Genomic DNA, 12,355 nt, shown 5'->3' with positions numbered 1-12,355 from the left:
CACAGAGTTTCGCATCCTCACTAAAGATTCACTCAAATCACTCGAGGTGTTTTAAGGACAATAAATGAAACTCTCAATAGTCAATAATGAAAAGTCATTACCATTGGCTTGCATGAAAATCAAATCTCCACCACTGATAAATTATGATGAAACATTAATCAAAAGGTCTTTAGATGGTTGTAATGAGGCTTGGTTAGGGGGTGTGTCACAAGCTGAAAAAAAGGGTTAGAATCGAGATTGAATTGAAAAATTGCCTAACTAGAAAAAGAGTTAATCATCACTTGCGTACAACAAAGCTTCTTCTCAGAATATGGAATTATTAAAGTGTATACATAGTTTTTTTTAAGAACAAGTTAAATAACATAGACTAACTATTAAGAACAAGACATAGCTAAACAATTTATTCAACTCAAATCTCGACAAAAATAGGGATTAATTTAAGGGATTTCAACAATAATGGGTTAAGGGTTAATGTTAAGGGTAATACAAGAAATGGCTTATTAGGATCAATGGGGTTTACTAGGGGTTAATCGTGGAGGTAGGCTTTTCATGGGATAAGTGAGTCAATCCTAAGTGCCTTAACCATTTTGACATATCAACTCAAACGGTGTAGTCTCGACATGCATATTCAAGCAAGTTCTAGAATAACAGTTCAATACTGACGCACTCAAAGCAATAATAAAAGTGAGTATGAAAGAATTAATAGATGCTCAAAAGGCTAAAAAATCTCACAAAAATTTTGGTTTTTTGATGTTTAAAACTTGTGAATTCCAACTCAAAGTAATACCTAAACATTAGGGAAACAACCTAAGATTTTAAATTCTTAAAAATCAACTTATCATGCTTGATTCTCTAATGTCTTGAGGTTTAAACAATCAATGCATAAATGCCTATATTTTAATTCAAGATATATCAACAAAAATCATAAATCAATTAAAATTTTATCCTAAATATGATATGAGAGCTTTTCAAGAGCACAAGGTAGTCATTCAGGGATTTTTCTGATAATGAAGTAAATACCCCCCATACTAAGATGTACATCGCCCTCAATGTACAAAGGTAGATATTAGAATATAAAAATAAGATAGGGAGAGAAGTGAAACTTCCTGAATTAAGAATGGATGATATTCTTGGATTGGCAAGATCGAGTATCGGAAATAAAGCTGAAGGGCAAACATGATTCTGAATGATAAAAGGAGAGTTAAGGAAATAATCTGATAGTAGTGATAAAGATAAGCCATGTTTAAAAAAAATGAATCTTAAAAACTTAATAAAAGAAAAATAAAATAAAATAAGATAAATAATTGAATTTTTCAAGTGGCACGCCCGGTGCACACGCCCGTATGGATCGTGTCCCATCCGTGTTCATCGCGAATTGAGATGTCGTCACACGCCCTTCTGGCATGCCCGTGTGTCTAGGCCGTGTGGCTACATGATCGTGTCGCACGACCTTGTCTGGCGCGGTTCGCTTCTCCCACGGTCGCGTACCTCTGCGCACACTAATGTTATTTTGATCGTGTCATCCACGGGTGCTAGACACAGGCATGTCTCACCCCTGTGTTGTTTTGGCAGGTTCGACCACGGCCATGTCGCACGGCCGTGGCCTTTTATCGTAGCCCGTGTTTGGGAAAAAATATTGTCTTATTTTCACACGGCCTTAAGCACACCCGTGCTCTTGGCTGTGTCCCTGTGGAAAACTTGTATTCAAGCGCTCCGTTAGTAAGTTAGATGTTGAAGACTAAATTTTAAAGAAGTTAATACAGTTAGTGCTCGGGTTGCTTCCCGAGAAGTGCTTATTTATAGTCTAAGCTCGACTTACCTCTCTGTTGAATGATCATGGTGGTTTGAGGAGTTTATACTCCTCATTCCTGCTATTAATCTCATCAAAATAAGGTTTTAAATGGGTGTTGTTTACCTTAAAAGTGTTGAACTTGGAATGACTCACCTCGATCATACTGAATGGGAAAATGCTGAGTACCGTAAGTGGAATTTCTTCATTCGATGTGGTAGCGACAATGTGGGGATCTGTGGTATCTAATAAAACTTTATCTCCAACCTTAAGTTGATTTGGAAAGGGATTGAGCTTGTTTTGTCGTAGATTCGGTTTGTCAGGTGTTCTCGTTTTATGCGTCAGCCATTCATCTAGCTCCTCGATTTATAGCCTTCGATCTTCATGAATGGGTCCTCTGCTATTGCTTGAGAATGACTCATGTACTTCCTTCAGACTCATTTCCTACAAAGTAGGTTGTACCGTATTGTCAGTTTTAGTAGAATGGGTTAAACGATCACCTTTAATTTCTGATGTGTTGCCAGAATTGCGAGCTTCAAGAGTGATTGTTTCGTCTCCCACACGGAGTGTGAGTTCACCTGTGCCAACATCAATAATAATTTTAGTAGTTGCTAAAAAGGGCCTTCCTAGAATTAAAGGAGTGTTGCTATCCTCCTCTATGTCTAGAGCAATGAAGTCAACGGGAAATATAAATTTATCGATTTTAAGTAGCATGTCTTCAATAATACCCCTAGGAAATCTTATAGTTTTATCTGCTAATTGAATACTCATCCTAGTTTGTTTGGGTTTCCCGAGACCTAATTGTTTGAACATTTTCTAAGGCATGACGTTAATACTAGCCCCCAAATCAGCTAATGTCTTATTAACATCTAAACTACCAATTAAGCAAGGAATTGTAAAAATCTCTGGATCTTTAAGTTTGTTGGGTAGTTTATTCTGGAGAATAGCTAAGCAAACTGCGTTTAGCTCCACATGCGATGCCTTGTCCGTCTTCCGCTTATTTGCTAAAAGCTCCTTTAAAAAATTCATTGCGTTTGGCACCTGTGATAGAGCTTCAATAAACGGTAAGTTAATATGTAATTTTTTTAAGAGTTTAAGAAATTTACCAAATTGTTCATCTGAGCGGTCTTTCCTTGTCGCGTTGGGGTATGGCACACGAGATTTATATTCGACATTCATCGATTTGTTTTTATTGTGATCTACCTCACCTTGACCTTTGCTTACCACAGTTTCTTGCCTCGGTTCTGGCTCAGACTCAACAAATCCTTCTTCATCTTGAACATTAATCGCGTTGAGCTTTTCCCTTGGGTTAGGTTTAGTATTACTTGGCGAGCTCCCTTGTGGTCGTTCGAAGATTAGTTTGGAAAGCTGGCCTATCTGAGTTTTGAGCCCTTGGATCGATGCTTGTTGATTTTTAAGTACTATCTCAGTGTTCTGGAAACGGGTTTCTGACATCGAGATAAACTTTGTGAGCATCTCTTCAAGGTTCAGCTTCTTTTCCTGTTGGTAGGGTGGTTGTTGGTAGCCTGAAGGTGGTTGCGGTCTTTGATTTCCTTGACTGCCCCACGAGAAATTAGGGTGGTTCCTCCAACCTGCATTGTAATTATTACTATATGGATTGTTTTAAGGTCGAGGATTATTACCCATGTAATTTAATTGCTCGTTATCGATGTTGTGGCCATTAGGTTGGTATTTCGAATGGCTTGTTCCACCTCCACTTGCTTCGCACTGTATTACTGGGTGAACTTGTGAAGAACTAAGAAAACCATCAATTTTCTTATTCAAGAGTTCTACCTGATTAGAGAGCATGGTGACTGAGTCGACGTTATAAACACCGGCTGTTTTCGTTGGCTTTGCCCTCATGACTTGCCACTGATAGTTATTCAATGACATCTTTTCTATGAACTCATAAGCATCTTCAGGTGTTTTATTCTTGATGGTTCCGCCAGCAGCTGCGTCAACCATTTGCCGAGTCGAAGGATTCAGGCCATTATGGAATGTTTGAATCTGAAGCCAAAGCGGTAACCCATGGTGAGGGCACCTTCTCAAAAGGTCCTTGTATCTCTCCCATGCATCGTAGAGTGTTTCTAAATCCATCTGTACAAAAGAAGAGATATCATTACGTAATTTAGCCGTTTTAGCCGGTGGAAAATATTTTAGTAAAAATTTTTTGGTCATTTGTTCCCAAGTAGTAATTGACCCTCGTGGTAACGAGTTCAACCACTGTTTAGCTTTGTTCCTCAATGAGAAAGGGAATAACCGAAGACGAATGGCATCGTCAGAAACGCCATTAATTTTAAATGTATCGCATAGTCTCAAAAAGTTTGCTAAGTGAGCATTAGGATCTTCACCCTGCAAACCATCAAACTGAACAAATTGCTGTATCATTTGAATAGTGTTAGGTTTTAGTTCAAAAGTATTTGCAGCTACAGCAGGTCTAACTATGGTCGATTCAGTTCCTGTTAAAGAAGGTTTAGCATAATCATACATAGTGCGTGGAGTAGGATTTTGATTAACCGCAATTGCAGGAGGTAGCTGATTGTCTTAGTTTTCAACCATCTCTTCGGTTGGGGGTTGAGTATCGTTTTCTTGCTCGTTCTCTGTGTATCTTAGGCTTCGCCTTATTTCTCTTTGGTTTTTGTGAACTATGTAATCAATTTCTTCGTCAAAAAGTAGTAGTCTTGACGGGTTTCTTCTAGTCATAAACTATAAAAACCTGTCAGAAGAAAGAAAAAGAAAATTAGTAAATTAGAATAAAATTAAAAATAAAATTAGATTGCAAGAAAAATAAATGGCTAAAGTAATAAAAATTGAGTGTTCCTAATATTTTAGTTCCCCGGCAATGGCGCTAAAAACTTGATCGCGTTGTTTCGTGATAGGTTTTAAATATTTATAATTAATCGTTCTTGAAACTAAATATTATTGCGATGTAGGCAAGTGTACCTATCGAACAGTAGTATAGTTTTAGCAAGACCGGATTGCCGAACCCAAAAGAACTAAAAGTAGTAGTAATGACTATCTTTTTATTATCTAGCTTAGGAATAAAGAGGTTTTGTTTTAACTAACTAATTATCTAAACTAAGAACTCACAGAGAATAGAATTGGGGAATTTCTTTTGGGAAAATCGATTGAATTAAGACAACATCTAAGGAAAAATCCACCTAGACTGTGCTTGTTATTCTGGCTCCGAATCGGACGATTTATTTATCTAGCTTGTTCTGTAGAGATCCCTAAGTTATGTTATTATCCCTATTCAAGAATAATAACGTCTAATCCCTAGATTGAATAATTGAGACCTTTCTCTAATTAACACCCTAAGGTTGCATTAACTCGATCTATAGATCCCCTTATTAGGTTTCACCCTAATCCAGCAAAATCTTGTCACCCTATGTCTAGGCGCGCAATCAACTCCGCTTAATTATGACAAATGTACTCCTAGACAGGGTCTATTCTTCCTCTGAATAAGAGCTTATCTTGAATGAATATCTTGGGATATCAAAACAAGAATTAAGAACGCATAATTAAGAACAAGTTAAATATTTATCATACAATTCAGAAAATAATAACAAGATTCGTCTTAGGTTTCATTCCCCTTAGGTATTTAGGGGATTTAGTTCATAACTAAATAAGAAAACATCTTAGAATAATAAAGAATACAAAACATAAAGAAAACCCAAAACTCCTGAAGGGGAAATTGAGGAGAGATCTTCAGTCTTGATGGTGAATCTGGCTTCTAAGATGGATCAATCAGCTTCCTTGGAGTAATTCCTTACTCCCTATTCTATGCCCCTCTTTTTCTTCCTCCTCTAGAGTGTATTTATAGTCTTTGGAATGCCTAAGAGCCCTCAAAATGAGCCCTCAAAATTAACCTTTTCCGAATTGGACTCAACTTGGGCTCGGCAGGGACACGCCCGTGTAACACGCCCGTGTGCGATTACTTCAGGCCGTGCTCGAGCCTGCCAAATTGACACAGCCGTGTGGTCTACCCGTGTGAGGAGGTCCAGGCCATGTTGATTTCATACTTTGGCCCATTTTCTTCGGTTTTGGCCCGTTTCTCGTTCCTTTCGCTCTCCTATGCTCTCCTAAGTATAAAACATGAATTTAAAGCATTAGGAGCATCAAATTCACCAATTCTAATAGGAAATCATCCATAAAATACGTTAAACATGGGGTAAAAATATGTATAAATTATGGTTTATCAAGATACAACACACTTCAAGCATTCCTCGGGTGTACATGACAATTCGTCTAAAACTCACACAGTGTTCTCGAGCCAAAACTTATCTCGTTCCGCATCATCCTCAACCCTAGGCCTAAACTCTTCAGCCCCATATTTCCTAAGTTTATCCACTGGGCCTTACCAATTCTCATGAGTGCCATACCTTGTGGCACTTCTCCCTCCGGCTGAGCAGGGAGTAAAGGAGGTCGTGGTATATTGGGGCGGTTTCCCAAGTAATCCCCAAACCATTCATCCATCATCTCGAAGAAGGCAACTCTTGCCTCTTCCCGGCCTTTAGACATAGGCCGTCTACTACTACTAGCAGTAGCTCACTGAACGGAAGTTGGAGCATGGCTCTTGGCTCCCTCGGACTCATCTTGAGCTTGATTGGAAGACATTTACTATATTCAAATACAATTAAAAATGGTTAGGAGATATCACACTATCATAACTTGTGTAATGGCATGTATAGCTATACTCAATATACGCTATGTTAGTCCTAGAACCAACTAAACTGTAGCTCTAATACGACTAAATGTAACATCCATTACCCATACCCAAGACCAAGAAAAAGTACGAGGCGTTACCAGACACATATTCAGACATTTTGAAAAAAATACGAGTTATAAAATTTCATTCTAATTTAAAACCAATCAAACAACATCATAGTGACCCTATTATGGACCTACAAGGTCCAAAACATACATTAAAACTGATCTGGGACTAAACCGAGGACTTTTGATAATTTTAGTAAAATTCTTTGGGTTATGCCTCATACACCCGTGTGGAGGCAAAGCACACGCCCGTGCCCCTTACCCGTGTTGAATTATTTGAATTTATTTTTTATTTCAAACCTACAGGGGTTTTCACACGGCCAAACGCACACCCGTGTCCCTGGCCCGTGTCACTCACATGGCCTAGACACGCCCGTGTCAAAAAACCCGGACATTCTGTTTATGACTTCATCATTCATTTTGAGGCACACAGCCAAGGCACACGCTTGTGTGCTAGGCCGTGTCCACCACATAGTTGAGACACACGGCCGTATCTCTTCCTGGGTGTTTACTGCCATGCAAACTGACCTAAAGTTTTGGGTGCAGGGGACACACGGCCAAGCAACACGCCCATGGGGCTGACGTGTGTCACACATAGCCTAGACACATGCCCGTGTGTCTACCCGTGTGGACCTTTTTAAGGCTATTTTCCAAGCCTTTGGTCACCCTCTATCATCTATACACACTTATAGACTTCAATGGTATTTAACATGGCCTAATTATACTCTTAAACAACCTTGGTATAATTCATTGTATGTTAACCTCATCTCATCGATTTAGTACATGCTAAATTATCATTTTCGTATTATGGATTAACATAGCACGTTTTACATTTTACCTTTAGGCCATATTATAACCATATACCATTATATACTATGTTCAGTCTCAAATTATTAGGTCCCATTTCAATTATCCATCCATGATAAACCTTATCATCATATCTCATGAAGCATTTAAGCATAAACATGCATCATTAGTAGTTTAACAACCTACATCAATATGAGCCATATCTCATGGCCATATACAAAAGAATAAGTATACCATTTAAGCCTTTACATTGGCTAGCCAAATGACACATATAATAAAATAACCAAAAACCCTATACATGCCATTAAATAAAATAAAAGTATCTATATACCAAAGTGAGACAAGTCGATAGTGCATTGATTCTCCAATCATCTTCCAATCTTCACGAGTCCACGAGTTCTGTAAGACAAGGAAAAGAGAAGGGGGTAAGCATTTATATACTTAGTAAGTCCAGATAACTGGAATGTAAACTTACCGGTTAATTAGCATACAACCATATTTAGGCAATAATTCCAACAAGCATGAAATAGTTTTCCTATCACATGCACTCAATCATCAAGTTAGTCTCATAACAATACTTCATGTCATTAGTCTTAAATGAGCTCATCAACTCAATATTTTCATCTTTATTTCTCATGTTAATCCTGTTGAATTTATCGAAAATCTTGATGGATAGCCCAAATTACCGTCAAGTCACACAAGTGATCATCTCAAGTACGCACTCGCACGAACCGCACATCTTATGGCGAGATTACCAGTCCAGGCTAAATCCCCCGTAGTAATCATCCATAGAGAAATGTCGAGATTACCAGTCCAGGCTAAATCCCTTTTAATGACAATTGCTCTCTTTTAATGACAATTGCTCTCATAAACTCGGATCTGAATTGCCAGTCCAGACTAAATTCAGTCCTTAATTGGATTACTCGACTGGGCTAAGTCCTTAACGCACCCATATTCTTCGGGAGGCTCGATCACTTAAGGAACACTCATTCGGGCTAGAACCTTTCTATTTTGAGATCATCAGATTACCCGTCAGGGCTAAATCCTTTTTCTGCAACATATGAGGATCTCATGTCATGTAAGCCATAATTTATCCATCGAATTACCCTTTTTTTTTCACCCGGGACATTTATCATCTTTTTATTTACTCTAGCACATTTCATGGATTCTCATGCAATGAATATCTAAATTTTCATACATTCAAGAACATGCATTTTTTAAGTACATTAAAAGTTTACTTCGGGTTATACAAACTTACCTGGTAGTCATTTCGGATTTGTGTCTCGATTATTCTGAAACCTTTCGTTTTCCTCGGTCGACTTCTGAAATTGGTTTCTCGGGGTCTATATCAGTAAAAAATAAATTATTAATACCTCTCATTGTGCATTTTCGGCTTAAGACTCACCCCGGGAAAACTGACCAATTTTCCCCTGACCTTTCACACTTTTACAATTTAGTCCTAAGGCTCGCATAATGAAATGCATGAAATTTCTAAGTTACCCAAGCCTAGTCAAATATTTTTCTTGCCTATAGCAGCCCACTTTTTCTTTCATTTCATATTTTTCTACCCATTTTCACAACTTTTACAAAATGGTCCCTTAAGCCATTTCCATGAAAAACTACTTAGTAAAAGTTGTTTTCTATCCTTTAAACTCTCATATTCCTCCATAAATCATCAAAAACCAAACATCTCATGCATGGGTAAATTTTTTAACATGAACCTAGCTTGAAATATGGGAAGAAATAGAGTGAACATGTTACGAGGATCTCAAAAATATGAATAACGTTAAAAACGGGGCTAGGGAGCACTTACTATTGAGCTTGAAAATGTTGAAAACCCTAGCTATGGAGATCCTTTAATTTTCGGCAGCCATGGAGAAGAAATGGCTGAATTTTGCTTCCTTTTTCCCTTTTTATTAATTTTATTACTAAATGACCAAAATGCCCTTCCTTACTAAACTTTCAAATTTTTCCATGCATGCCTATTTTTTTAATCCAAAAACTTAGAAATTGGGAAAATTGCTCTTTAAGGCCCTCTAATTAACATTCCAAAGAAATTTCATACAAATTGCTTCGAGAACCAAAGTTTTGCAACTTATTCAACTTGGTCCTTAATTTACAATTGGACACTTTACACATAGAATTTCTTCATGAAACTTTAACACATGCTTATTTTCATATCTTAGACCCCATAATGATCATGAAATAATTATTTTAACGTCAGATTTGTGGTCTCGAAACCACTATTTTGAATAGGCCCTATTTCGAGATATTATAGATGAATTCATGTGTTTTATGATGTTTGAGGATGATTTATGAAAGATTGGTGTTTGATATACATGTTTTGTAAAGTGATTTTGAGTAAAAATGTATATTAGGGATTAAATTGAGAAAAGTGTAAATTGAGGGGTTAAATGTGTGAAATATTCATAAATATAAGCTGTTATGGAGTCTATAGAAATTTGGCTAGCATGTATTTGAAAGAAATTCTGAAATTTTGTGTATATGTGAAATAAGGACTAAATTGTAAGAGAAAGTTTAGGGCTAAAGGGCAAAAATATGCAAATATGTGTTTGTGGACTAAATTGAATGTGTTGATGAATAAAAGAGTTAAATTTGATTGTATGTAGATCAAGAAAAAAGGAACCCGGACTTAGATCGAGGCAAGAGCAAAGTACTCGATTAATCGACTAGTTTCATCGTTTTTACGTCTAAGGTAAGTTCGTACGTGATAAACATTGTTATAATTATGTTTTTAATGCTTTAATAATGCATAAATTGTACATATGTGACTATGACTGTGTACGACGACAAATCTACTATATTTGGCACTTAGTGTACGTTTCGAGATAGCTTCAGCTATATACAGCACTTAGTGTGCGAATTGGAATAGCTTGAGCTTTATGTGGCACTAAGTGTGCGATACTGAGATAGATTCGGTTTAATGTGATGGCACTAAGTGTGCGATATTGTTATAGCTTTGGCTAATCATTTATGCATTAAGTGTGTGAGTTATTAGAGCATTGAAAGATTTCAAAGCGATTTAACGCATTAAACAAAGAGGTGAGAATGAAATAAATAAATACGGGAAAGTACAGGTATGTACGATACCTATGTGGTAGTTGATACTATGTGTATGAAGCTTGATGAATTTGTATATACATGATAAATAGTCATGGATTAGAATTGAATGATGATATGAGAACTACTAAGTGTCTATTGATTGATGATTTGTATATTATGAACTATTGGGTATATCTGGCACGAACTTACTAAGCTATGAAGCTTATTGTGTGTTATTTGTCTTTGTTTTATAGAGTATCAAAGCTAGCTCAGACATCAGGGATCATCGGGAACCATTATCACACTATCGACTACTTGTTGGTATTTTTGGATGCTTGTAAATATGATATATGACATGTATAGGCTAGTGAGTTGATGATATGTTTTGAATTATGATTTAAGCAATGAGATTTGGCTTACTTTTGGCTTGAAAATGTTGGTATATATTTGGTCATTTAAGTTGGCCTAAGTGTTGTGCATAATGCTTTATATATATTGGTTTGTTTTGGGTATGTTGGCCTTAGTTGTTGATATAGTTTAATGATGTGTTTTGTGATATGAGATAGATAATAATATGATGAATTAATGTATATGGAACTTATGTAAGTTGTGATGATTTTGGCATAATGATTTGGTATGTTTTGAATGTGGAATTGAGTAGTTAAAATGGTTGATGATAGATGGTATGATATGTGTGTGAATCGGTATGTTTTGGGTTTTCTATTAGTGTATGGAAATGGTTCCAAATTGGTTGCTATGTGTGCATGAGTGAAAGGTGGCAAATTGGCTTTGCAAATGGCCCATATTTGTTCACACAGGTAGAGACACGGGTGTGTGTCTCAGCCGTGTGCGACATAGCACTATGTTACTTGGCCGTGTGTGACACACGGCTATGTTACATGGCCGTGTGTCCCCTGGGGTAACCTTTCGAATTAAGGCAGTATACCCTACAGTTTTGACACGACCTAGACACACTGGTGTGTCTATTAACCGTGTGTGACACACGGGCTAGCAGATGGGTGTGTGGCCGATCGTGTAACCCAAGTCAGTAACCTCCCTAGTTTTCCCATGGCCATGGCATACGGGCATGTCTTCGGCAGTGTGGTACAAGTCAGTATGTATGCCCTATTTTCCCACGGCTTGTGACACGGGCGTGGTGTGTGACCATGAAATCAAATAAAATTTTCTAAGTTGCTTAAAGTTTACAAATGTTATCGGTTTAGTCACAAACCACTTTTAAGCATGTTTTAAGGTCTCGTAGGACCTTATAAGGGAAAAAATGATTGAGATGAATGGAGTATAATTATGATTGCGCAAATGTGTGATTTATGTTGTGGTTGATCAGTAGTGCGTCTTAACCTTATTCTGGCGACGGATATGGGTTAGGGGTGTTACATTTTATTAGTATCAGAGCTATGGCTTAGTCGATTCTAGGACTAACGTAGCATGTGAGAGTCTAGCTATACATGCCATATATATAAATTGCGATAGTGTGATGATTCCTAATAGTTAAAATATGTTTTTCGTATATTAAATGGATCCTGATCGAACCGTTGCTGATGATGTTGAAAGTAATGCACACACTCCCGCTCAAAGGGCAACGCCAGCCGATTCTAGGCCTATTTCTAGTAGCCAAGGGGGAGAGGCTAAGCAAGCCTTCTTCCAAATGATGATTGAATGGTTCACGGAATTCGTTCGAACGAATCCGGCTGCTCAACAACCTCCACCCCCACCTGTTCCTCAACAAGTCCCAGTAGTGCCATAAGTGATAGATTCGATTCGAATAAGTAAGCCACCTGTTGATAAGATTCAAAAACATAGGGCTAAAAAGTTTCGGGCTATAGTAGATGATGATACTGAGAGAGCTGAGTTTTGGCTCGAGAACACGATCAGAGTGTTTGATGAATTGTCCTATACTCCAGA

At 37.5% G+C, this 12,355-nt stretch overlaps 1 non-coding gene across 1 annotated transcript; it reads left to right on the top strand.

Annotated features, from left to right (window-relative positions):
- Positions 1 to 3,812: 3,812 nt before the first annotated feature.
- Positions 3,813 to 3,919, top strand: LOC121210469 (small nucleolar RNA R71). Its single transcript, XR_005905585.1, has one exon. It is a non-coding gene; the product is annotated as a small nucleolar RNA R71 (small nucleolar RNA).
- Positions 3,920 to 12,355: the final 8,436 nt, after the last annotated feature.

The sequence above is a fragment of the Gossypium hirsutum genome, chromosome A11 (genome assembly GCF_007990345.1).
Source record: "Gossypium hirsutum isolate 1008001.06 chromosome A11, Gossypium_hirsutum_v2.1, whole genome shotgun sequence".
Lineage (NCBI taxonomy): Eukaryota > Viridiplantae > Streptophyta > Magnoliopsida > Malvales > Malvaceae > Gossypium > Gossypium hirsutum.
This window is presented reverse-complemented; position numbering and strand designations above follow the sequence as displayed.